Raw genomic sequence first — 26,601 nt, 5'->3', positions numbered from 1 at the left:
CTTACCATAATAGGCAAAAGCACTTGCCTGGACTTTCCCAAATATGGGGATCACATTGGCTTACACCAGGGAGACACAAGCTGGGTGTGTGGGGGTTCACACAACCTGTTTACAACCAGGGGTCCTGGCAGAAAAACATGTCCAGGCATGCATAGGCATAAATAAGCCTCTTTTTGGGCCTACAGGCCCTCCATGACATGTATGTGCAGACACAGGCTCAGAAGTCAGTCCTAAGGGAGATCAAGATCACTGAGTTGTTTGGCTGGTGTGTGTGGGCGGCAGGTAGCCAAGGCAATGCGGAGCTTGTTGAGCGCTCACCACATCGATGTCTTCAGGGTGTTTGGGGCGGGTTTTTCATCACAGAGCTGAGCTCTGTGCTACAAGAGGATCCCAAGAGCATTTACTGACAGGGTTGTGCTATCTCCACTAAGCTTTGACCATCTTTCTGCTAATTGAAGCAGTGGTTAATTTGCATTGTATTGAGTCATAATTTGCACTGTATGGAGTCACAGTAAAACAGGCCAGTTGGGTTATCCAAGATTCACATGAACTGTTCTCTTGGGTTTTAAAATAAAATCATGGGTGTCATACAAAAAAGCATTTGGCAGAGGTGAAAGATCGCCTTTAGTGTGGTAAAATATTGACAGAGCTGTAGTGATAGGAAGAGAGGAAATGTGCTCAGGTTGCAGCAGAGGAGGTTGTGGTTGGATATTTGAAGAAACAGCTTCACTGAAAGGGTTCTCAAATACTGGAACAGGCTGCCCAGGGAGGTGGCTGAATCCCTGTCTATGGAGGTGTCTAAAAGGTGTAGAGATGTGGTGCTGAGGGCCACGGCTTCCCACCCAGCCTTAGCAGAGTTAGAGCATGGTTGGACTCAGTGATGTTAGGTGTCTTTTCCAAGCTAACAATGATTCTGTGTTCCTCTTTGTGGAGTTGCAACCTTCCTGTGAAGTGGGAATCACTGAAGGCTTCTTGAATGTCATGAATATTGCTGTTTGAGAGATAGAGCAGGAAACATTGCCTGTAAAAATCCTAACCCAGTGGCTTCTGTGTCGCAGTTACCGCCTGTCACAGGAGATCGAAGCAGTGCTAAGATCAGACCCACACCACCCAAACGTCAAGCAGAGCGTGGTGGAGAGGCTCAGCCTGTGAGAGTGATGGGGCAAAGGGCACATGGTGTGTTACTGTGAACCTGAATAAATCAGACAAACAGCTGTAAAACCTGCCCGGGGATCCAGACCTCTGAATGGCTTCCCAGGAGACTTCATCAGCTAGAAACTGCTTCTGTCTGGAGCTGTCACCCTGTTCTGTTGTTAGGAGTCATGAGAGTTATTTATGATGACAGAGCTTAGAAAGAAGTGAGCCTTGCCAAGGTGTTAGAAGAAGGAACAAATTCGATGCTGGATTTAGTATCCAATTGTGTCATAACTTCCCTGAAAGCAGCTGTAGAAAGGATGATAAAGCCTGGCCTGTTCACTAGTCTACTTTGCTCTTACAGGTGCAAAAATTCTTGCAGGATTTTAAGATGAAAATGAAGGTTAGCAGAAAGGCATTGATAACAGAAACACTCTGCCTCACTGCCTTGGAGGTTAGAGAAGGAAAGAAAAGAATCATGGGGAGACAGTCTCCAGTTTGTTTGGTCTAATGCCACAAAGATTCAAACAGGAGGTGGTTGGAGATGAGGGGCAGGCAGCTAAGCAGCTGTAGGAAAACAGTAGGCCAGCAGGAATTCAGGGAGAGCTTCAGGGGATGAAAGCAGAGTTCAATGACTGAAGTAAAAACACCTTAAAGGAGAGATGCTTGAACCTGATGGAAGAGGAGATATGAAGGGGGACTCCCCCTTCATAGGAAGGGCAACAAAGCTGGTGAAGGGTCTGGAGAAACAGGTCTGGTGAGGAGCAGCTTGGGGAACTGGAGTTCTTTAGCCGGGAGAAAAAGAGGCTGAGAGGAGAACTTCTTGCCTCTTACAGCATACTGAAAGGAGGTATGGAGTGAGGTGAGAACTAGTCTCCTATTTCAAGCAATAAGTGATAGGACAAGAGGAAAGTGGCCCTCAAGCTGTGCCAGGGGAGGCTTAGGTTGGACATTAAGAAGATACTTCTTGGCTGAAATGGTACTCAAACATATGAACAGGGCACCCCAGGGAGTTGTTTTATAGAGGCAAGAGATGTGGGTGCTGAGGGCCATAGAATCAACCAGGTTGGAAGAGACCTCCAAGATCATCCAGTCCAAACTATCACCCAGCCCTAAAGTCTTGTTTAGCACTAGCCTTGGTAGAGCTAGGGTATGCTAGTTTGAAGCAAGCTAGAATGTTTTGGTAAAAGAACTAGATAATGGGCAGTGAAATGAAAAACACTCGTGTCTCCTTCGCTCACAGTCACGCTGAGAACTCTGGGAAGAAGAAGTAAAACATTCTCCATTTTGTCTTTCATTCTGCCTTTGCCTTCAGACTAGTCACATCTCATTAACCTTGCTCCCCACTAACCTTGCTCCCTAACCTCTTGGCTGCACCTCTCTTCTTCCTGAGAACTGGGGTAAAGTTGAGAGGGCAAGGGGAGGTGTTGGGGGTGGTTTGAGCGCCCTCCTGGGGACTCAGGTTTCTGGGAGGGGAGTTGTGCTTTTGTATTGTTTATCCTTTGTATATTTCTGGTATATAACTGTATATATTGTAAATAGCTGCTTGTATATTTGCTGCTGTAAAATAAATAGCTTCATTATATTCCCAGAGGCCGTCTGAGTTAGCTGGGGCAAATTCAAAAGTGTGGGGGGGGCGGGTAGAGCCCAAGCCATCACATTTCTAATTTGGCGCCCAACGTGGGCTAAATATTTTGAGTGACTGTCATTGACTCTGGGAATTAAGATGACGCTTAATAAGGCAGCCTGTTGTACTTGTTTGGGGCGTTACTCTGGTCTGGTTTTGTTTTCTTGGCATTTAGTTGGATAAAGGCTCAAATTGTTGCTTATTTTATTGATTTAGCTTATAAGAAGGCTAAAGCCAAAGTTTCAAGCAGTTCTGGAGCTGGGTGATTTTATTCTTGGTTATGTTGGTTTTAAATGTCTCTGAGAATATTACAAGTATATTACGGGAGCACTCATCAATAATGTTACAATCAATTCAAAATTCTGCTTTATCTACTGCTCTCATGAGGGTCATCCAGCCCCAGACTGAAATGCCAAGTCCCATGCAAGGATTTTTACACAAAACAAAACGTGGCAGGGTTGCTGGGTATTATCCTGGCTCTTGTAGTTTTAAATTTCATATTAATTTTGGTATTATGTGTGAAAAAATTCAAAACCAGCTTCTGTAAGAACCTAGGAAAAATTCTGTGTCTCAGAAGCAGTCTCTTTCACAACAAATCAAGGGAACACAGTTATCTCCTTCCTCCCTGCCAGCCTCTCCACCCTCCTCTGTAGGTTCTGGAATTCTGCCCAATGTTCCTGCCAGTAACATAAACAATAATAAGGATAACAACAACAATCCACAGAGTTTGGCAGGAGTCCCAGGAGCACAGGCAGGTACCCTAAATCAGAATGTTCTAGCAACAATGATAACACGTCAGGGTTGGCAGGCATCCCAGGAGGACAGGCAAATAATCCCACTAATTCTAATAACACTGCTAATGCTGGTAACGCTAGCCCAGTCAGTCCAAATCCTAATGACACCAGCCTCAGCCAATTCGAACCCCCAGCCAGCAGACCAGAATCAGAGCCCTACTAAAAGTAAGGCAGATTTGAACTCACAAGCTCCAAGTCAGACCCCTAATGATCCAAACCCTCCAGCAGACACTTCCAAGTCTGTTGCTGTTCAGGCCTTTCTGGCACCTGCTAAGGCAAAAGCTAAGACAAAGTGTGGTTCACAGGAGGAGTAAGAGAGGGGACCTCTGGTGATCAGCAAGAGGGAAGAAGAGGAGGCAGTTAGGTCTGCTAGACGTCGCAAATGTGCTGAGACATCAATATTCAAATGAGGAAGAGTGTTGTGAGGTTGGCTGCCAAGAGAGAGGATGGTTCCAATGAGTTTAAGAGTGCTATGAGAAAGGTTCTGTTTGGCCAGGGACAACCAGATCAACAGGAGGAAGAGGAGGAGGATGACATCCAGGATTCCAATGATCCTCTCAGAGAGGTCTGGGGAAGTTAGAGAGGAATACTCAAGGGAATCAGGTGAGCCAATCCTAAGCTGGCTAGTGAGATGCCGTAGCATTGGTGCTAAATGCCCTGCAGGTAGGAGACAAGTCTGCCAAGCAGCTGGGGCCACTCACTAAGGAGAGTAGAGTGGACAAATAACCTAGCAAGTCCTCTTGGTAGGGTTAGCTTGTGGACACGCCTTCTGTTGCTGTGGCTAGAAGATATCCTTCCCGAGATGATCTGCCATGGCTGCCAAGAGGGGGAACACCATTGAGCAGGGAATTAAGCTTCTGAAGGAGTTGCTGTGAAGGAAGTGCTTTATGGGAGAACATGGTACCCATGAGCCTGACGATACTCCTTTGTGAACAGGTCTCATGAAGAAGCTGAATAAGCTTGCTCCTTCATCCTATGCTAACATCTTGACTAGGCAGGTTTCTATCAAGGAGTGATAATGGAATGGTCTTTCACTGTTGGTGGTTCACTGATCAGCTCAGGCAGATTGAGGACAGCTTGTCCCATTCTGCTATAATCTGTGCCAATAAAGACTATGACTACAGAGCTTAAAGATAGTATTAGAGATGGCATAAAGGATAGCATTGAGAATGGCATTAGAAATGGCATGAAAGAACTGAAGGAGGATCTTAAAAACATTACCAATCTGGTAAAGGATACCACTCCTGGCATCATCTGAATGGATGCATGTTTCTGCAATCAGGAACAGGAACGCCCCACCTCCTGCAAGGCAATTCCAGCCCAGGAGGAGGACAAATTCCACCCAGACATCAGCAATCACGTTCATCATTGTGGATACTTCTGCGTGACACATATGGTGAGAACATGAACAAATGGGACGGTAAACCGACTTCAGCTCTTTCAAAGAGGGTCAGTGATCTGCAGAGTGGCAGAAACAGAGGCAACTATGCCAGGAAAGTAGCTGTCACTTCTTCAGCTCCTGAGAGCAACTGCAATTGTTCCAACAGTTGCAATTTCTCTCACAACAACCACCAATCACGGTGTACACCCCTACATGCCATGTTCAGCATTAGGGGTGCCCTGCCTCCAGTCAGGAGGAGGAAAGGGATAGTGGAGAGAACAAATCCATTGGAATGTATTCATTAGGTGGCCTGGCAGTTCAAATTTGGGCAATACATGTGGCCCAACAATGGATGTTCAAAGGGAAAGGCTCATCACCACATCATGCCACAGATGCAACCTGGTCTAAATGGATGGCTTTGATAACCCAACGAGCACGAATGGGTAATCTTGACCGACCTGGTCCTGGTGGAGGTGATCACCAACTGGCCGGGAAGGCACAGACTGTTCCAAACCTCCAGAGGAGGAAAATAACTCATGCTGAGGAAGCTCCTCCCTATGGTGATCTCTCTGATCAGGAAAAGAACTATGCTTTGTTCACAGATGGTTCCTGTTGTCTTATTGGGACCAAGCGAATATGGAAGTCAGCAGTCTGGAGTCCTACCAGGAGAGGTACCGAAACGAAAGATGGCAAAGGAGAATCCAGTCAGTTCGCTGAGGTAAAAGCTGTTCAACTTTGCTCTTGATGTGGCTGAACGTGAGAATTGGCCTATCCTTTACCTACTTGGGACCCTTTTGCAACAGCAGGCAAGCTGTGTCTGTTGTGTGCTGTTTGTTGTCTTTTCTTCCTAGGGCTGTTGCCTTCCATTGAGAGAAGCCTCACAAAGCTCTGTAATTTTCTGATGAGTAAGAAATATCTAATAGGATAACAAAGGTTTGTGAGGGCCTACACAGCCCAAAGGTAACTTGAAAAAGAAGCTCCTGTCCTTTAAAGCAGTGCTTTTGTTTTCACTTGGTGAGTCAGTAGAGAACCACAGACTGGTTTGGGTTGGAAGGGACCTTTAAAGGTCAGCTAGTTCAATCTCCCTGCAGTCAGCAGGGGAGTCTGCAACTAGAGGAGGTTACTTACGGCCCTGTCCAACGTGACGGGGTTCCAGGAATAGGGCATCTACCACCTCTCTGGGCAACCTGGGCTAGTGTTTCATCACCTTTCTTGTAAAAAAAAATGGCTGAACATCCCCACCTTTCTCAGTCTGCCCTCATAGTAGAGGTGTTTCAGCTCTCTGATCATTTCTTATGGCCCTAAATGTATTTGTTACTATACTAAAGGTCTTCATTCCCCCAAACCCAGACAAACTCCTCCACGACAGGCAACTAAAACAAGACCATGTTGTTTCCCAGGGGTTCCTTCCCAGGTCATGTTAGTTGTGTATAAACACACTGGTTCATTTTGTAACATCAGTGCTTCTAATACTTTTTTCACTCTTTCTGGAGTCACAATGCTATGTACCTGACTAAAAATGTGACAGTAGCTTGGTTCTCGTCATGACCTTAAACACCCCTCACCTCCATGTCAGTGCTTCTACTACTGTTTCACCTCTTTTTGTGGTCACAGATGTTATGTACCCTGACTTCTAATGTTCATTATGTTTCTCTGTTGTGAAGCATAGCAACAGGATAAGGTCATTACACAAATAAGGTAGATGCTCAGTCAGGTTCATTAGATGCAGAGCTCGCAACCAAAGGTCATGGTGATACATACCCAAGCTCCCTTTCTAGCTCTGGCAACTTAAATTAGTGGTTTCAAAATGTCTAATTTAACTTGCCTCCTGAGTTATATCCATAGCTTAGGGTTTGGGTTTGGGGAGAGAAGTTGAGTGCAGAGATTACCATTCAAGGAGTAAGGCTTGGAGCAGAGTTCAGACCTGAACCTTCATGCTAACAGCCAGTGCATTACATGTTTATACACAAAGTCTTACTACGTTATCTAGGAGAGGGGCTGGTTTGAGAGGCTGTTAACCACTTGCAGCTGTTAACATGAGGAAAGCAAGGAACATGTGAAAGCAAGGAACGCTATCTTAAGCTAGGAAACCAGGAACTGAGCTGTGCTGTCAGGATGTGAAACTGACCTGGTTGTTTGGCTGCTGTGCATTTAGTTTGTTTGTCTAATTACTGAAGTGATCCAGAATGTGCTGACTAAAAGCATGAGGTTGCTTGGTCCTCATCATCACCTTAAAAAGCCATCTCCTCAAACAGCTGAAGGTTTTCTAAGAATGGGGCATTCTTAGCTGTCTTGGGCAGCCTGCTCCAGACCTTCACAACCCTTTTAGGGAAGAAATTTTTCCTAATGTCCAACATAAACCTCTTCTGGTGCAATGGGAAACCATTTCCTCTTGTCCTATCTTTGTTCCTGGCGGAAAAGAGCCTGACACCCCACCTGGCTCGACCATCTTTTCAGGGAAGTTGTAGAGAACAAGAAGGTTTCTCCTCAGCCTCCTTTTCTCCAGACTAAAAAAAAAAAAAGTTCCCTCAGCTGCTGTGAACAGGACCTGTTCTCCATACTCTTCACCAGCTTTGCTGACCTTCTATGGACCTGTTCCAGCACCTGAATCAGATGCCTGAGAGCCAAGCGGCTCCAGAGATTTCAGGGGAATTCCAAAAATATGTACACAAAAATGGTGAGAGTTCTAAATCATTTGTAAAGTCACTTCTGGGAGTTAAGGGCTTGAGTTGGATACTTTGAATCCCATTAAGACTTCTTAGTATAAGATGAAGGGAAAATTTTATGTTATAATGACTCTCCTATGTTAGCAAGGGGGTTGGACTGTATGAGATCCCTTCTCACCCCTATGATCCAATGATTCTGTAACCTTGCCTGGCACAACTTGAGGCTATTTCCTCTTGTCTTATCACTAAAATGTTACCCAATTTGATCACAAGAAGCTTTCTAAGCTGAGAGTTGCAGTGAGGGGTGTGTTGGTCTCTTCTCCCCACTATGAACTGATAGAAGGATAGAAAATGACTGCACCAGGGGAAGTTTAGATTGGCTGTTAGGAAACATTTTTTTACTTGAAAGAGTGGTCAAGGCTTGGAACGCTGGCCAGGGAGGTGTTAGAGTCACAGTACCTGGAGGTGTTCAAAGAACGTGTAGACATAGCATTTTGGGACATGGTTTATTTGGCACAGTGGTGCTGGGTTGACAGTTGGACTTGATGACCTTTGAGGTTTATTAGCAACCCAAATGATCCTGTGATTATTACTTTACTTTGTCAAAAAGTACAGAACCAGTTATGTACTGTTGGTTTTGTTGGCTTGGTTGGTTTATGTGGTTTACAGTCTAGTATTATTATAGTGTTCAGTCTTCTAAATCCAGGACTAAACTGTACTTACTAACCACAGGGCACTGTACTGACACTCTGTTGGGTGATATGTTGAGCCTTTGTGCCCAGAAAAAACATGGGAGAGGTCGGCAGGGTCCTGCCTTGCTCATACCTTTCTGAAAAACGAGCCAATGTTGAAGCATGACATCTTGGCTTGGGACTGGTTGCGCAGAAGTTGCTGCTAGGAGATGCTGGCTTCCAAAAGATGAAAGTGGACACCAGCACACAGACTTCACACAGTGAGACTGCACAGGTGAAGCTGGGCTCAGGCCAGACAAATCACCTACCACAAACCATAAGAAGCCACCACAAACTTAAAAAACCACAAACTTCCAAACCACTCCCTGCACACCACCAAACTCCACAACAAATCACAAGAGACCACCACAAACCACCAACCACTCACCCACACACCATGGAACCCCACCACAAACCACCAAACCACTCACACAGAAACCTCACAAACAAAGCAGCAAACCCCGCGGCAAACCAAGGACCAAAGCCCGCCGTAAAAAGCCACTCAGGAGAAAAGAAAGTCATGCCCGAGCAGCACAACAACCGCCAGGGACGCTCGGCAAGCAAGAAGCCCAAACGGTGAAGGCGTTACTGGTCTCCCTGGCAAGCAGTAGCCCCACCCAGGCCAGTGACGCACATCGCGGCTGACCAATGGCAGCTCGCCTCGCGGGTGCGTGTGCGGCTCCGCCGTTGGCGGCGGTGGGCGCGAGCGGACGGGTGTGGTGAAGCGGTGCGATGTCGGTGGCGCGGTTCTGCTGGGGCGGCTATGCATGAGTGCGACGAGAAACAAGTTTGTGGACGAAGAGGAGAGAGGTGAGGGCAAGCGGGACCTGCGCTGCTGCCTGGTATGGGAATGTCTGTGCCCGAACAGGGCCATGGCCTGACAGGAGGGTAGGGCAGCGATTGAAGGTTGATTGAGCAGTGATGGAGGCAGCGATCCAGGCTGGCAGGAGAAAGGCTACGAGGCTGAATGGAGAAGCGACCGGGCACTGAGAGAAGGAAGCCAGCCTCGCTTCTCTCCATCCACGTGCGGCCCAGGGCTGCCGTATCTGGGAGGGGGCAAGAAGGATAGAGGAAGGTTTTTTCCCGGGGAGGGAAAGGAGTGCTCCATGTGCCCGCCGCTCTTCCTTGCCTGGCTACTAGCTCTTGCCAACAGCCACTGCTAAGTTGCTGTCCCTGAGGCCTGATGTGGAGGCTACGAATTGCAGTCGTGGTGGGGGAATGATAAATTTTACCTGGATCCTCGAGTGGTGAAAAAACTTAAGAGGTATGATCCAATACTGGAAGTGTGCAACTTCTTTCCGGTGACTGCGCCTTCCTCAGGTGGCCTGCTGATTGCAGCCGTACAGTGCTGTCTGTGTTGGCTGTGGAGGGAATCACTGCAGCCACTGAGCCATTCAGTATTTTTAGTCATACAGAAGCCAGCTACAGGTCCTGCTACCCTGCAGCTGCTTCTGTTGCTTCCTAAATACTTGGATCTGGTCCTTAACCATTTATCGCAGGGAACTTATGGCTGCACTACAGGCATCTCTGAAGAATCCTCCCATCAACAGAAAGAACCAGGCATGAAGGTGAATAGGGACCAACTCATGGCTTACACACCTTGTCTGATCTGAGCTAGAACAAACCAGTTCTCACTTCAGTGATCTTTTTTACAGCCTCAACCCCTGACACTCCTTCAAAATCCTTTTTTGTTTCTATAACCCCACTAACCTTGCCAGATGTGACTTTAGGAAGCCAAGGGAAGTTAGGTTTAGGATATTCCCTGATGTTAAAACATCTGTGTCCTTTGTTTGATTTAATCTTGCACTTTAACTTGGTGCCAGATCAGGTTTTGTGTGTTCTCCTACCTGGGCTGCTGGTGTGTTGTTGTGTCCTGGGTACTCCACACTTCACCAGGTGCCTGTGTCTGATCCAGAGCTGGCAGCATGTAGATGTAGTTGGCACTGAATTACTGAGGAGCCACAAAATGCCGTCATCACCTTTGACTCAGGAAGCTGCTAGCACAGCCAGAGCCTGAACCTACAAAAAAGGGAGAGCTGTTGGTTATCACATCCAATTAAAGCTAAGCTGTGTGACCTTGTAGTGTAAAAGGTGGGAAGATGCTCATTTGAAACATCCAGGAAGGCTTTCTGATCAGTGGTTTCAGACTGTAGGTACATTGACCTGGGGTAATTCCCATGTTTCTGTTTCCAGCTGCTGGAGGAGTGGGGTCTGTCGTGTGCATGCTGAGTGCCAGGAAAATGGTTTAAATCCAGTAACGAGCAGCTGCTGCCCTCCAGGGCCTGGGAAGTGCCGGTGCAAAACCCAGAGGGCCAAATGCTGTTTGCTGCCCTGTAGGCAGTGCCCGTCTCTTGCCTCGCCTTCTCTCTGCTGCTGTTGTATCTGACCAGTATGCATATTGGTGATCTCTTTTTATGTTCTCTTTTTGGTTAAAATACCTGAAAATGATGGAAGGTGCAATTTTGTTTCTATCAGAATATTGGTACTGATAAACATTTCAGGGACAGCATCTAGTGATGTGTACAGCTTTGTCTTTAGGGTGATTGGTGCTTGTGTGCAATTATGGCTGATTTCAACCTCACTTTCCAAGCAGGTGCTGAGGCACTGAGGGCAATGTCTTAATTCTCTTTTGCCAGCCAAGCAATGTCTTGCCTAAGATCTGTATTTTGAGAAGGAGTCATGCTTGTTAATATAGGTAAGGGGCTGTGCTTCCCTTGGTCAGCCTCTGAACCTACAACCCTTAAACAGGACAGCAAGCAAAAAACTCCTTCTGACCCCAATTATCATTCCAGAGAGATGGGTATTTTTCTTACCCTCTCATCTCACAGCCTGCTCAGGTTCCTTTGTGATCAGTCAGGTTTCAGGGTCCGTAGCAGGGAGGTCATAGTTTCTCCATCATGCAGCTGGAGGATAGAACTTAAAAGGCTGATGGTCCAATTATGCTGGAGCCCAGCCCAGTGGAAGCAGCAATCCTGAAAAGAAGGAAGAGCAGCTCTCACACAGCAGAGTCCCTTCAGCAACTTGGTAATTTTTCTCAAGCACAACAAAATGGCTACTGGTGTCCACTCTATCCCTGTAGAGCTCTCCCATGTTTTTGTTTTCTAGTCTCTTAAGGGACACTAGAGAGTTCACATGGCTGTTGTCTTGAGCCACAGTGTGTTAGCTAGAGGGCGGATTGAGTTCCAAAATAGAGGAGTACCTCACCAAGAACTGGAAGAGGCCCAGGACATCCAGTGCCAATGGCATCCTGGCCTGGATCACGAACAGTGTGGCCAGCAGGACTAGGGAGGTTTATTCTTTCCCTGCACTCAGCATGGGTTAGGCTGTCACGGAGGGTAGCAAAGCTCCCTAGCAGTTCCCAATGTTGTGCGTACCAGAGTCTCACATTGAAGGCCAAAGCATCGTAAAACCCAAAACAATCCTTCAGTCCCATGAGAGAATCTCTCCTAGTCGAGATAAAAGGTAAACATTGGTCACTGTTTTGGTTAGGGGGAACGGCAGTTCTCATTGCATGCCCAACACCTGTGTGGGCCGAACTTGGGGTGGTCTGAGAAATTGTTTTGGTAAAAATTGTCCAATTATCATGGGTTGATTATAACTTTGTACCTATCTTAAGAATAACGTAAAATTATGCCTGAAACTGGTGGGGTTACACCTCTTTTGAACCATATTCAAAAAGGCGTGTCGGCCTAGGGGTCGGGGTACCTGCTCGTTAGCCTCGCTGCCTGCCTCACTTCCTGCCCTGGTGACCTCTCTACTCTGATTGGCCCTGCTCAGAGGCCCGCATCGGCCCCGATCCCAGACGAAGAAAGGGACACGCCCAAAGCTTCGAACTTGGTGCTGAAGTACTGCTTAAAACAGTGAGTAACTCAAGGAAATAGACTCTTCTACCTACAGACTAAATAACTTCAACGACTCAAAAGAACTCTAAGGATATCTACAACACTCACTTGGAGCCAGATTAGGCAAGCCAAGATCCGAGAGTACAACACAACCTGACCTAGAACGTGTATACTTCAATAAAGGATTGTAATTCAAGGAAGGAAAATATCTGTCAAGGAGGATCTTGTGAACATATTTTCGTTATCATGGGCACACAGTTGAAGATAAGAACTCACTTTTGACTTGTCCTTCTGTGAAATAACTTTGATCATCTGCCTTATTTTATATTTAAAGACTTTCCTGGGTGTAGTGTTTAAATTACAAAAGGTCATTTTGTCCACTTTGGTATTGATTAAAAGTTTAACCATACATATCCAAAAATATTTCCCATAAGCTCTCAAGCAGCTACAATAAACAAGCACACAAAGAAAAAAACAGGTGCCATTATATTGGATTGCCACCTTCTTCCAGTATAGTGGGGCAGAGATCTCAAGTCATAGAGCAACTGAATGAAGTTGCCACCCTCTATCCAGCAGCGGGACAAAGGCGCTGAACGTGACAGAAGGGCCTTTTACCAGGAGGGTTGGTTAGGTTGTAGGTTTTCCCTGTTGGCACAGAAACGTTTCTTTAAGGTGGATGCTGGAGGAGCCTGGAGCTTTCTGCACAGTGTGGTACTGTTCAGCAATACAAGCTGCTTTCTTCCGCAGGTCTAGTTTTACTAGCATCATGTTGTTCTGCAGTTCTGACAGTGTTTGGTCCTGTCTTGCCAAAAGGTCATCACAGGTACAGAGGGCTTCTCGAAGCTTCCCTGCCCCAGTACTGTGGCAGCAAGCCCTCTCTGCAGGACTGAAGACCACTCCCCAAGTTTCTGTAGCTCTGATCACAACAATCTGACGTTCTTCTGTCCATCCTCCAGCTTCCTGTCTACATCCAGAGTAATGGGCTTGGCAGAGGGAGGTGGCTCCAGTAATTTCTGGCATTTGCGCAGCTCTGCTGTTCTGGTGTTTAACTCCATTTGACATTGCTCCAGCTTGGCTTTAGTATCTGCCAGTTCCTGTTGCAGAACAGATGAAGTCACCCTCTTTGATCGACGTAAGCCTTGCTCCGACTCCTTTATGCTTAGAATCCAGGCTCTCCAGCTTTTGTTTTGCCTCCTGCTAAGCAGCTTGGAGCTCCTCAATCTTCTCATCACGCTCCTGGATCTCCTCCTGGTAATAGTCAGTCAGTGACTCCTTCAGGTTATTCAGCTTATCCTCATACAGTTTCTCCCAGCAGCTCCCTCTGAGTATCCACATGCTGGCTGCAACCATTGCTCCTTCTCCCGCATGTGCTCCAGCATCTCATTGCAGATCTCGTCACGGAGACAAATTTTCCAGCTGCAGTTTCTCCTGCCGCTCTTGCACCAGCAGTTTCTGTGCAGCTTCCACAATGCGCAACAAGTCCTCCTTCGCATACATGGAAACATCTGCTTCATCCTCACTGTCTTCTTCTGATTCCACTTCTTCATTTGCTGGACTGCCTCTGGACCCTGGCTGGTTCGCCTAGTGTGCTCTTTGATGATAGACTGTATGGATAGAAGTCCCAGCTTTTGGGGGAGGCACCTGAACAAGCTGGCTAGCAATGGCTGAGAACTTGGCTACATGCAGAGTTTCAATCGTATGTAGATTGCACACTGGTTAATGTTGACAATCATGCAGGAGCGCCCGCGCCCAGTGAAGAACCCCCTGGAACACACGGGTTAGCTTGCTGTCCCGGAAGGGAACCACAGTCTGCTTCAATTTGGACTGCTGGTTCTGGCGGAGGGCAGCAATGCAGCGGCCCAGCGTGTGGAGAGAGGTGTTAATGTTGTTTGCTTTCTTTCATCGGTCCCCTCTTTTCTGGTCTTTGCAGCGCTCTGAACCCCGCAAGGTCACACAGGGATAACTCGCTGATTTTTGGAACCATTTCACTGCCACCTCTTGCAAGTGCAGAATCCGAATGGAGAAGACACTGTGACTGCGACTGGGAGGTCTGATTCATGTGGGTGCTAGCAAAAGACTGGTTTTTCCGACCCAGCTTCAGGAGCTTCCAGGGCCTCATCAGCCATCCTGGACATTGATCCAGTTCAGATCTTTCACATAGGGGTTGCCAGTCTGGTCCTCACAGAGCCGCAGTGTCTGCCTCTTGTGGTTCTGCCAGTTAGAGTTGGTTCTAACAAGTCATAGATTAACTCATTATAAATCTCAAAGAAGGAGACCCAAATGAGAACTGTACATCTCCTGTGTTGGCAAGCGAAATACAATCCAAATCATCCCAGCAAGGGCCCAGTTCTTCTGTCTGGCTGACATTAGAATGCTGGTAAGTTGGCTAGATGAAGAGAGGCCAGCAACTCCACTGTCAAGGCTGCCAACTGGTAGTGGCCCGGAGCTGAGATTCAGCACTGTGGCTCCTCTTCATTGGCGTTAACAGCTCTTCCCTCCCATAGACCAGCCCGCAGCATAGTCTGTTTCTTGGTCTCCTCCTGCTGCACCTGCCTGCTGTCCAGCCAGATCACCCTCACTGGAGAGGGAGGGCTTCAGATCCATGGCTGGATATAGCCTATCCCCCACACTGTTGAAGATGACCGCTAAGGAGCGAGGCAAAATCCCCCCATCTTTGTTGCTGCCCTGAATAGTGTGAGTCTTCCCTGAATTGGTGATGCCATAGGTGTACACCAGCCAGTTCTGCCCATTCAATACATCCTTTACCACTTGCTTCATGGTCTCATCAAAGAACAATTTCTGTCCCACTTCTGGTCCAAAGATCCGAGTGGAAAGAGAATCTGTGTGCCTGCTTGTCCCACTCCACGTTCTGTGTTCCGCATGGTAAAAGAGGGCCTTAGGGGCTTTCAGAAGAAGGGTCTCTGGAATTCTCGATGCAGGACACAGCCCTAGGTCTCCCCCTTTTTCCACTCTGTAGATTTAAGAGGTCGGAACTCTCAGGTACACTTTTTAATTTCCCTTAATGTGTTCAGCTGCTGCCTGTTGGGAGGATCCGTATCTGAAGAGATGACAGAGAACTATGACAGGAGGTCCTTGCGCACATCATCCCCAATCCCTGTTGCTGTGGATTCAAGCAACAGGAGAGGCTACAACATTCATCATCGAGAACAGCCCTGGGAAGTAACTGTTTGCTCCATGGTGTCTCACACTAGCTCCCCGGGCCACGGCGCAGCCTGCTCCGCCGCTCACATCACCCCGGCCACGGCGGCAGCCCGCCATTGTGGCCGGCCGAGCGAGAGAGTGAAAAGCTCCGCGGGGGTTGCTGCTGGGTTCGGTTTTGTGCTCCGTTCTGCTGCTCTCCGTGGTTCTGGACACGATAAGGTAAGCAGAGGGGATGGCTGGGCTGTGGTCTCACGATACAGAGTGAGACTGTGACGGGGCTGGTGAATGTCAGCAGTGAGGAGATTAAAAATCCCGCCGCGTGCCACGCCGGCCGCCAATTTGGCTGCCGAGCCGAGAGAGTGAAAAGCCAGCCTAGCTGCGGCTGGGATATATATATTTTTAAATATATTATATATATATATATTATATATATATATATAATATATATATTTTTTTTTTTTTTTTTTTTTTTCCCTTCTCTTTCCGACTGTCAGTATCGCTGTGCACTATGCCTGTCACTCGTGCTACAAAGGGCAGGAGGAGCGTGTGCACACAGACTGACGTGACCTGGGAAAGCACAGGAGTCCAGGCCACTGGATGCAGGGAGTGCTACAGCCTCTCACTTGCTGCTGAAGGGGAAGGGGAGAACAATTGCACCAGGTGCACCAGGTGTGAGCAGGTGAACTTCCTTCTCACCTTGGTGGCGGAATTGAAAGATGAAGTGGCCGAGCTGAAGGACGAAGTGTCCAGGCTCAGGTCAATAAGGGAGAATGAAAGGGAGCTGGATCTGTGGGTGCAGGCTCTGCAGATCCCCCCTGCTAAGGAATCTGCCCCTGGAAACAGTGAGGGATGGGTGCAGATCCCTGTCAGGGGTAGTAAGGGAAATCCTCCCCGGCCCTCTCCTTCTCCTCTGCCCTTGCGCAACAAGTATGAGGCCCTGCATGCAGAGGGTACAGAGGGTGAGAGCAATGAGGAGCATCCGACTGAGACATTGCCTAGGGTGGAGCAGTCACCACCAACTGTGGTGACTAGCTCCACAAAAAACAAGAAAAAGAGAAGAGTTGTAGTTGTCGGGGACTCCATCTTGAGGGGGACAGAGGGACCCATTTGTCGTCCCGATCCGTCTCACAGGGAGGTCTGCTCCCTTCCTGGTGCCCGGGGTTAGGGACATCACCAGGAGAATCCCTAACCGAATCAGTCCTCTGATTATTACCCCTTGTTGGTTATACAGGGCTGCAGCGGACGAAATTGAAAAAGGACGGGGACCAGTTGGCAATTACAAACAGGATTTCAAAGCCCCTGGGGACAAATGATAGATATGGGCGGGAGCGCAGGTGGTGTATCGTTCAGGTACCCATCTGTGGCAAGGTAGTTTACAGAGAGGAATATGCCGAACCTACGAATATCAACAAATGGCTGATGAGGTATGGTGCGAGCGGTCGGCGTATTGGGTTCTTTTGACCATGGGGGAACCTTTTTACTGCGCCGGACCTGCTGGCTTGTGATGGGGGTGCAGTTACTATGGAAGGGCAGGGAGAGTCCCTGGCAGATGGAGTGGCAGGGCTCATTAGGGGCGGCCTTTACAACTAGGTCTGAAAGGGGTGGGTGAGGAGGATATTACTCTCATCTGAGAAGGAGAGAGATGGAAGGACACTAAGGGCCAATTGAATCAAGAAGCCCAGCTGAAGTGTATCTACACCAATGCACGCAGCTTGGGTACAAACAGGAAGGAATTGGAAGGTCCTGGATCCACCAGGGGGACTATGATGTAGTTGCCATTTCAGAAACTTGGTGGGACGACAGGCATGACTGGGCTGTTATACTGGAGGGATATAACCTTTTCAGGAGAGATAGGCAAGGGAGAAGAGAGGAGGGGTGGCCCTGTATATTAAGGAGTCACTCCATGCCATTGAGCTTGAAGTGAGGGATGAAGGGGTAGAGACCTTGTGGATTAAAATCAGAGGGAGGACTAATAAATCTGACATCCTGGTTTGGAGTCTGTTACAGCCACCCAACCAGGATGAGGGAACAGTGAGATATTTTACAAACAGTTGGAGGCTGTCTCAAGATCTTAAGATCTTGTCCTTGTGGGTGACTTTAACCTGCCAGATATCTGCTGGGAACTTAATTCAGCAGAGAGGAGGCAGTCCCAGGAGATTTCTGGAGTGCATTGAGGACAGCTTCAAGACCCAACTGTTAAGCGAGCCTACTAGGGGTCAAGCTCAGCTTGACCTGCTGCTCTCCAACAGAGAAGGGCTGGTAGGAGATGTGATAGTGGGAGGCTGCCTGGCGTGTAGTGATCACGAGTTAGTGGAGTTTTCAATATACAGGGGAGGTAGGGAGGCACTTCAACAAAAACCTACACCTGGGACTTTAGGAGGGCAAACTTCAATTTTGCTCAAGGAACTTATTTCCAATGTCCCCTGGGCAGCAGTCCTTGAGAACAAAGGGTCCCAGATGGTTGACATACTTTAAACAGGAGCTGCTTGAAGGCACAGGAACTGGCAGTTCCACGTGCCGAAAGATGAGCTGCAGGGGGAGGCGACCAGCCTTGGATGAGCAAAGAGCTCCTGAAGGAAGTGGGGGAGAAAAAGAGGGTGTTTCGCCTCTGGAAGGAGGGGAAGGCTTTCTCCTGATGTGTTTAAGGAGGTAGCCACTGCAAACTGACAGATGGGCAGAGTCCAAAGGGATTGGTGTTCAATAGCTCCAAGTGCGGGTGCTGCACTTTGGCCACAACAACCCCACGCAGAGATACAGGCTGGGGTCGGAGTGGCTGGAGAGCAGCCAGACAGAGAGGGATCTGGGGGTACTGATTGATACCCACCTGAACATGAGCCAGCAGTGTGCCCAGGTGGCCAAGAGAGCCAGTGGCATCCTGGCCTGCATCAGGAATGGTGTGGTCAGCAGGAGCAGGGAGGTCATTCTGCCCCTGTACTCTGCACTGGTCAGACCACACCTCAGATCAAAAGAATTCACGTGGGGAATTTAGTTCGGGAGGGGGATCTCCGCGTCCAAGCAATAAATCACTTGAACTATAGGAGTGAGCCCCGTGTATTTTCCCACAATCTCCCAAACTACCTTCCATGACATAGGCACCATCTTGAGTGCTGTGTCCAGTTCTGGATCCTCAATTCCAAGAGAGGATGTTGAGGTGCTGGAACGTGTCCAGAGAAGGGCCACAAAGATGGTGAGGGGCCTGGAGCACAGCCCTGTGAGGAGAGGCTGAGGGAGCTGGGGGTGTGCAGCCTGCAGAAGAGGAGGCTCAGGGCTGACCTCATTGCTGTCTGCAGCTACCTGAAGGGAGGTTGTAGCCAGGTGGGGTTGGTCTCTTCTGCCAGGCAAGCAGCAACAGAACAAGAGGACACAGCCTGAAGTTGTGCCAGGGGAGGTCTAGGCTGGATGTTAGGAGGAAGTTCTTCACAGAGTGATTGGCATTGGAATGGGCTGCCCAGGGAAGTGGTGGAGTTGCTGTCCCTGGATGTGTTCAAGACAAGACTGGATGAGGCACTGTATAAGGTTAACTCTCCAGGGGGAGTAACCCTGAACCTGACCCTAGGTGGTCTTGACCCCTCCCCAGGGGTGGGTCTGAACACTACCAGGTGATGGTTAGCTCACTCCCCCTTCCTGCCTAAAGAGCCATAAAAGCAGGGGGACTTCCTGGTCCACTCTCTCTGTGCTCCCTGCCTCCCTGCTTGCCACCATCACCATCCTGTTCCTGGTTTCTCTTTTGTTTCACCACGTGGCCATCACCATCACAATGGGGTTGTATTTATACCTTTTGTATTTGCTTTCCCTTCCCTGTACCTTTGTAACTTCCTTACCTCAGATACCTTTTTCAGTTATTGTTAAACTTCTCTTTTTAACTTCCAAATGGAGTGAGATTCATTTATTTGGCTGTGCTTACCTTTCCTCTCTCTCTACTTCTAATCCCTTTCTTTTGGGAAAGGAGGGGGAAGAGGGAAGGGCACTCTATAAAAATTGTTATTGGTTCGATCAAATTTATTTGAGTCTCTGGAAAGTTAAATTAGAACCGAGACAGGCACTTAGAGCCATGGTCTAGTTGATTGGATAGGGCTGGGTGCCAAGTTGGACTGGATGATCTTGGAGGTCTCTTCCAACCTGGTTGATTCTATGATTCTGTCCCAGACCTCAGGTGACTGTAGATAGTTTAGGACCAGGCCTGAAACACCTATTTTCCCATTCACCATTTTCCTGCAGTTCACTTGTGTAACACTGTTGGGGAACCTTGGGAAGTTTTTCCTGTTTTCTTTTTGATACCTTTTTTTTTTTTTGTAAAAATAACAAAGAGCAGACAGTAGTCACTGAATAGTTACCTGGTGTCTGAAGTACCTTCAAGTTAACTATGGGACTGACCATTTTCAGCAGGCTGCTGTTCCAGGATGGAATGACACTAAAAAAAACAAAAAGCCCTAAAACTTCTATTATTTTTTTGTGATAGTTTTGCTTTCTGCTGTTATTTGTAGCTAAGTAATGGTACAGGAAACTTTTGGATGAAAGGGGTGCTGTGATCTTAAAGGGCAACTCACCCAGACACAGATTTTATCACCCTTCCCCTGCCTGCCCTTGGCAGATCAGAGCACTTTGGGTGGTAGGCTTGCTTGCTATTTAAAGCCTTTCTCACCTGTTCAATTTCTTTCCTTTATTTGGCCTCTGCTTTGTTGCTGTGTATTGACAGTGCTGTTCTGTGCCCCAGGAAGATGATCAACAACAGAACCTAAAATATCAAGTGTTTTGTTAAGGTTTGGGACCAGGCTGAGAAGATTTTTAGTAAGCAACTGTATGCAGTAGTGTATCACAAAGCAAGATGTCAATAAAGCACCTCTAACATGCTTTGTTCAGATGATAACTGCTGTTTCCCTAATTTATTCATGATTTTCAAGCATCTTAATGTATATAGCACACATCTGCCTGTGTAGTCAGGCACTGGGTTTGTATCATATAGGTGGCAAAATTCGTGTCAGCAAACTGCTTTCTGCTGGTATGGATGAATGGAATTGCTCATTTGAAAGTGCCCCACAGTGGAGCACTTCAAAGAAGCAGCTGTGTTTGAAACGCAGCTGTAGAGGTACTCTGGAACTGGGAAAACTTCACTCTTTCATCTGCAATACTCCCCACTTTTGGAGTAAGCACTTGATACAAGACCATGCTCCTACTGCAGTGCTTACAAGGGAGTAGTTGTTTTTTCTCCCCGGAGCTGCCAGAGGCTGCTGTGTCTTCCTTCTCCAGACACGGCGTGTTTGCTCCTGCTGGCGTTGTCTTGCTTCTTGTGGCCCTTTGTCCTTGTGATGGATCCTGTGAAGCTTGCCTAGCTCCTTGCATGGGACTTGTGAAGTACAGCGAATGGGAGATGAATTTCTCTTATGTAGTGTTTCTTTAAATTTAGTGCAGAAATCTGCCCCTGTTTTCATATATGGAACGAGTAACATAGATTGTGAGGGCGTGAAGCTGCCCCTGGCCCCCAACCCTAGCATGAGGCCCTTTGCAGTCGATGTGTGACGGCGGGCACCGGTAGGGCCCCGCTCTGGGAAAGGGCCCGTGGAGCCGTGCACCCCCGAGACCTCCACGGGCAAACGGAAGCAGTAACGCTTCGCTTTTCCCTTGCGCCTTCACACAGAGCCCCTGAGCAGAGAGCACCGCCTCCGGCAGCCCGCGCCCCGCTCCCCTCACGGGGAGCCGCCGAGCGGCAGCGACAGACCCGCGCCCGGGACCCGTGCGGCCGTCTTCCCGCTCACCGCGGAGGACGGCGGTGGCGGCGCCGTGGCTGCGGTGCGGGACGTCGTTGTGGACCCCGAGGGAAGCTTCAGGTAGCTCCTGGTGCGCCTGGAGGAGCGGCGCATAGTCCGCGGCGCCAGGCGGCCCGAGCTCCACAGTGCGCGACGGGCTGTGGGGAGCAGGGGCTGGGGAAGCAGCTGTCGGCGGCCCCCCCTTCGCTGGCTTCTCCGTAGGGCGGGACGGGGCGGCCGATTCCCGGGAAGCTGAGGCGGAGGGGGCCCCCCAGCCTGCGGGGACTGGTGCTTAGCAGTTTTGTGCCCCCTTTATAGGTGCCCCACGCGAATGTGCGGAGTGGTCCGTGTCTGTCAGGTGTTCTTTCCAAACTCGATAGAGCTCATCTGGGAGAGTGAGATCTGTCTAACCGAGCGAAATTGGGGGCACGCTTAGCTAGAGAAGCTGTGAATGCCCTGTCCTTGGAGCTGTTCAAGGCCAGGGTGGGTAAGGCTTTTAACAGCCTCATCTAGTGGAAGGTGTAGGTGCCCATGGTGGGGGCGATTTGGAACTAGATGATTTTTAAGGTCCCTTCCAACCCAAACCGTTCTGTGATTCTTGGTGAAGAAACAGAAAAGCTTAATTACAGCTTTGCTATGTCTGTCAAGACAAACCTCCCTACCTTGCGGGTGAAAGGAGGAGGAAAATGAATGGACAACAGCTTGAAGAGCGCTTGGTGCCCAGTGTGTATTCTAATGGCTCTAATCACTTTTCTTCTGCAGGTCACATATTTGAGAAACTAAATCTTGAAATGGAAAAGCTGGGGTATGAGTGCAAGAGCCTCGGAGGAAGGAAAGTTGATCATGATAGCAAAGACAAGAAAATTAGGGTAATTGGGCCCTCTACAGTATGTGCATCTCCAATATTCCTTCAAATTCTTTTGTCTTTGTTCTGTTTTTTTCCCCCTGTAGTATGGTGGTTCTTGGGCATTTGAAACCCCAGTGCACCTTGAACCACTGGAAAACTTGTCTGGCTTACTTGTGAGCCTGACTTTCTGTACATGTCTAATGAGCACTTGTGCTTTCCTGCAGGGCTGTGGAAAAGCAGATCTCTCTGTGACTCTGGAGGTACCGAAGAAAGTGTACACAGGTTATAAAATCACTTGGGCAGATGACAAGAAATACATCAACTACTTCTGAACACATCACTACTTCTGAACACAGACGGTTCAAACCTGGTAACTGTGTGAGCTCTGCTTTGATAAATAAAGCTGCATGTGTCTATGCTACTATAAATCTGGAGTAACTGGGACTCTTCTGTAACTCATATACTGTTGCTAATTCCCAGATCATTTTCAGAACGTGTTTTTGTGCAGAATTTGCAATTTCTAAGCATTTTTTCTCTGCTTTTGGTATGCCACTCTAATTAAAACACACTCATACCTTACTTCTATGTGTTTTCATCCAGTCCTGTCTCGCAGGTGTGCTGCAGGATTCCACCAGGTTTTTGCCATCGGTTTATACACCACAAGCTCCAACCTATTCCCTCATTATTTGACTGTACTGCTTTTGGTTTCCTTTATTGCTCTTTTGGCTTCTCTGCTTTCTTATCCACATTTAGAAATCTTGGGAGGGAGGGAAAGGTTGACTACAGATCTTCATCAATGATCTAAATCTGCAGTTTACTCCATAGATTGGAAAACTCTCAGTCACATTCCACACAAGTAACAATCCTATGTTCTCTAGACTCTTCCCTAGAGCAGACTGATTTCAATGTCAGACTCTTGTTTCATTCTCATTCCCCTGTACTACTACTTTATTCCCTGTGAAGATAATATGTTTTTTCCCCTTTTTTACAGCTATAACTTACCTGAGTTAATGACCTTCCAGCCAGACCCAGTACACCTAGGCAGTGCCTGAATTAAATAGAGCACCTGCTTCATCCCCGTTGTGATGGAATGTTGCTCTGCATTTGCTGTAGAAAACTATTTGCTGCCCTTGTCTCTGGTTTGTTTCCCAACAGCACTGCTGAATGCTGTTGTGGTTTCCAGTGTGGTACCCATTTATTTTTATGCTTACATTGCTGACTTGCAGTGTTTAAGATGTGTTTGCATATAAAGCCTGTTCTCTTTTCCATGACTTCTGTTGCACTTACATGCCTGCATCTGGTGCTATACAGTGGAATTTTCACTTCAGTGTACCTGTGACTCCTAAAGTACATAGTGTAAAATTTAGGAGGCTTCAGTCCAACACCTAGCTGCCTTATTACACTAATAATTCATCTTAACATCACCCCTTTTTTGTGTCTGTTTTTATTGCCTGGGCAGAGGGATTTCCTTCGCTCATCCTCCAGTCCTTCAATCTATTCCTCATTAGACTCCATCAGTAATCACCTAGGAGCAGGATCTCTTGAGCCTGGTGCTGCAGGTCTTTGGTTGATACCTGCTTTCCCTCATGCAGCTTGAAGTTTCCTCTTCAGCACTGCATCTGCTGTTGGATGCTTCTCTTTAAGCTTTGTGTGATGATCACCACTTAGAATGCTATACACTGATGGCAAATTTAGTTCTTGTTTTCTTAAGAAGGGCTTAATTTCAGAACCTTATTGAATGCTGTGTATGAGTAACCAAGAGGAGCACACTAGTTGATAACTGGGAAATTGGGCACTCCCCCCCTTCAGTTTTCCTCATGGGCTTTTTTCCCAAAGCTTAAGTAAAATAACTGTAAGGGATTTGAAACTGGGAGAGCCTCATTTCCCCAGCACTAGAAAATAGTCTTTCAAAAGGGAACTCAACGGTTAAGATTGTGCCGGTTAAAACAAGAAGCTTTTTAATTTAGTTTCCTGAGGTGTTTAATAACTAACTTTCAAGTTCCTCTCAACAATACTTACAGGAAAGTCATAGTTTAAACAGGATTTCTTAATGTGATGACTCTCAGAAAGTGAGGGGAGAGGAAGGGATGATGAGTTGGAATGAGCTGATAATTGAGTTACCCCCACCTTGATGTGTGGGGTGTGTTTTGGTATATACTGGAAAGTGGGCCTGATGTAAGGTATATTGTTATCAAAGAATACTTTGAGGATCTTCCCCATTCTGTGTGTTTTTTTTCTAGTGGAGTGTCCTTTGAGGGAATAATGATTTCCATAGCTATTAAGTAATAAGTGAAAAGCACTTTCAAGTGAGTGGAACATTTTTATTCCAGGCCATAAAGAGAAGCAGGAAACTCATATTGCTAGGGTGGTGGTGGTTTAGCAGTTAGAGAAAGCTCTTGATGTAGATTAGGGAACAAGTGTTGAGGTTGTAAAACACCAACAGAACAACCAGCCTACAGACCTAGATGTGGAGTTCTGCTTCCTCTCAGCATTTACCTGCTGAATTTTAAGGACAGAACTCGCCAGGAATATTGAAAATCCCAGTGCTAACTTTACTGATTTCACCAGAGGAAAACATTCCATTTCACTATTAATGAAGGGACATGACCTAAACAATGTGATCCTGTATTTGTAATAATCAAATAAGGATGCTGAGGGAAGCAATAGTATATTAAACTCAAGCCAGTGAGTTTGGTTGTAGAGTATTTTCAAGAGGAAGCATTAGGGTGGAAGACTAAGTGCTGCCTTTACTCATTCAAAAATATATCAGCTCCTTGTTCCTAACCACATTCACTCTCATAGTGTTAACATTTGTTACTGCAGGCACTGCCCTCCGAAACAGCCCTAGAACCTTGCAGCTGCAGAAGCTATTCAGCCACCATTTGTCCTACCATTAAGGTTTGAAAAATGGCCAATGACTGCCACTCTCATACTCATAGAAAGGTAAGGGTTAGAAGAGACCTCTGGAGATTTAGCCCAACCCTCCTAATGCAGGTATGCCTCCATCTATCCCCAGTTCTGTTTAAAAGCTTCTTCCATGCTTTAAATGAACATTACCATCCAATTTTACTCTGCTTTGTTTCCAGCTGGGTAGCAAGAGATCAAAGCTGCCTGGGTCTCATTTCTGTGGTGGCCAAAGCAGTTCACTTCTTCATCTGGATGTGCTACTTTCTGGTCAGGGCTGTCCTTTGGAAGAGAAATAGTTGTATCACAGTATCACCAAGGTTGGAAGAGACCTCATAGATCATCAAGTCCAACCCTTTACCACAGAGCTCAAGGCCAGACCATGGCACCAAGTGCCACGTCCAATCCTGCCTTGAACAGCTCCAGGGACAGCGACTCCACCACCTCCCCGGGCAGCCCATTCCAGTGTCCAATGACTCTCTCAGTGAAGAACTTTCTCCTCACCTCCAGCCTAAATCTCCCCTGGCGCAGCCTGAGGCTGTGTCCTCTTGTTCTGGCGCTGGCCACCTGAGAGAAGAGAGCAACCTCCTCCTGGCTACAAGCTCCTCTCAGGTAGTTGTAGACAGCAATAAGGTCTCCCCTGAGCCTCCTCTTCTCCAGGCTAAACAATCCCAGCTCCCTCAGCCTCTCCTCGTAGGGCTTGTGCTCAAGGCCTCTCCCCAGCCTCGTCGCCCTTCTCTGGACACGCTCAAGCATTTCGATGTCCCTCCTAAACTGGGGGGCCCAGAACTGAACACAGCACTCAAGGTGTGGTCTAACCAGTGCAGAGTATAGGGGCAGAATGACCTCCCTGCTCCTGCTGACCACACCATTCCTGATGCAGGCCAGGATGCCACTGGCTCTCTTGGCCACCTGGGCACACTGCTGGCTCATGTTCAGGTGGGTATCAATCAGTACCCCCAGATCCCTCTCTGTCTGGCTGCTCTCCAGCCACTCCGACCCCAGCCTGTATCTCTGCGTGGGGTTGTTGTGGCCAAAGTGCAGCACCCTGCACTTGGAGCTATTGAACACCATCCCCTTGGACTCTGCCCATCTGTCCAGGCGGTCAAGGTCCCACTGCAGAGCCCTTCTGCCTTCCAACTCAGTCACATCTGCCCCCAGCTTGGTGTCATCTGCAAACTTGCTGATGACTGACTCCATGCCCTCATCCAGATCATCTATGAAGATGTTAAAGAGGATGGGGCCCAGCACTGATCCCTGAGGGACACCACTAGTGACTGGCTGCCAGCTGGATGTGGCACCATTCACCACCACTCTCTGGGTCCGGCCCTCCAGCCAGTTCCTAACCCAGCACAGAGTGTTGCCATCCAAGCCATGGGCTGACAGCTTAGCCAGCAGTTTGCTGTGGGGGACAGTGTCAAAGGCCTTGCTGAAGTCCAGATAGACCACATCCACAGGCCTCCCCACATCCACCAAGTGGGTCACCTGATCATAGAAGGAGATCAGGTTGGAGAGGCAGGATCTGCCCTTCCTAAATCCATGTTGGCTGGACCTGAGCCCTTTGCCATCCCTCAGGTGCGCTCTTATCACCCCCAAGATAACCTGTTCCATCAGTTTCCCTGGCACTGAGGTCAGGCTGACGGGTCTGTAGTTCCCAGGTTCCTCCATCCAACCCTTCTTGTGGATGGGGACCACGTTGGCCATTTTCCAGTCTCCTGGGACCTCTCTGGTGAGCCAGGACTGCTGGAAAATGATAGAGAGTGGCTTGG

General features: G+C 48.0%; 2 pseudogenes; one reads left to right on the top strand and one right to left on the bottom strand.

Moving 5' to 3' along the window:
• Positions 1–12,786: 12,786 nt before the first annotated feature.
• On the bottom strand, positions 12,787–15,454 carry LOC135183193 (kinesin-like protein KIF20A; annotated as a pseudogene).
• A 5,619-nt stretch (positions 15,455–21,073) lies between these two features.
• Positions 21,074–22,356, top strand: LOC135183192 (14 kDa phosphohistidine phosphatase-like; annotated as a pseudogene).
• The last annotated feature ends 4,245 nt before the right edge of the window (positions 22,357–26,601 follow it).

This window comes from Pogoniulus pusillus, chromosome 17, assembly GCF_015220805.1.
Source record: "Pogoniulus pusillus isolate bPogPus1 chromosome 17, bPogPus1.pri, whole genome shotgun sequence".
In the NCBI taxonomy this organism is placed as follows: Eukaryota; Metazoa; Chordata; class Aves; order Piciformes; family Lybiidae; genus Pogoniulus; species Pogoniulus pusillus.
This window is presented reverse-complemented; position numbering and strand designations above follow the sequence as displayed.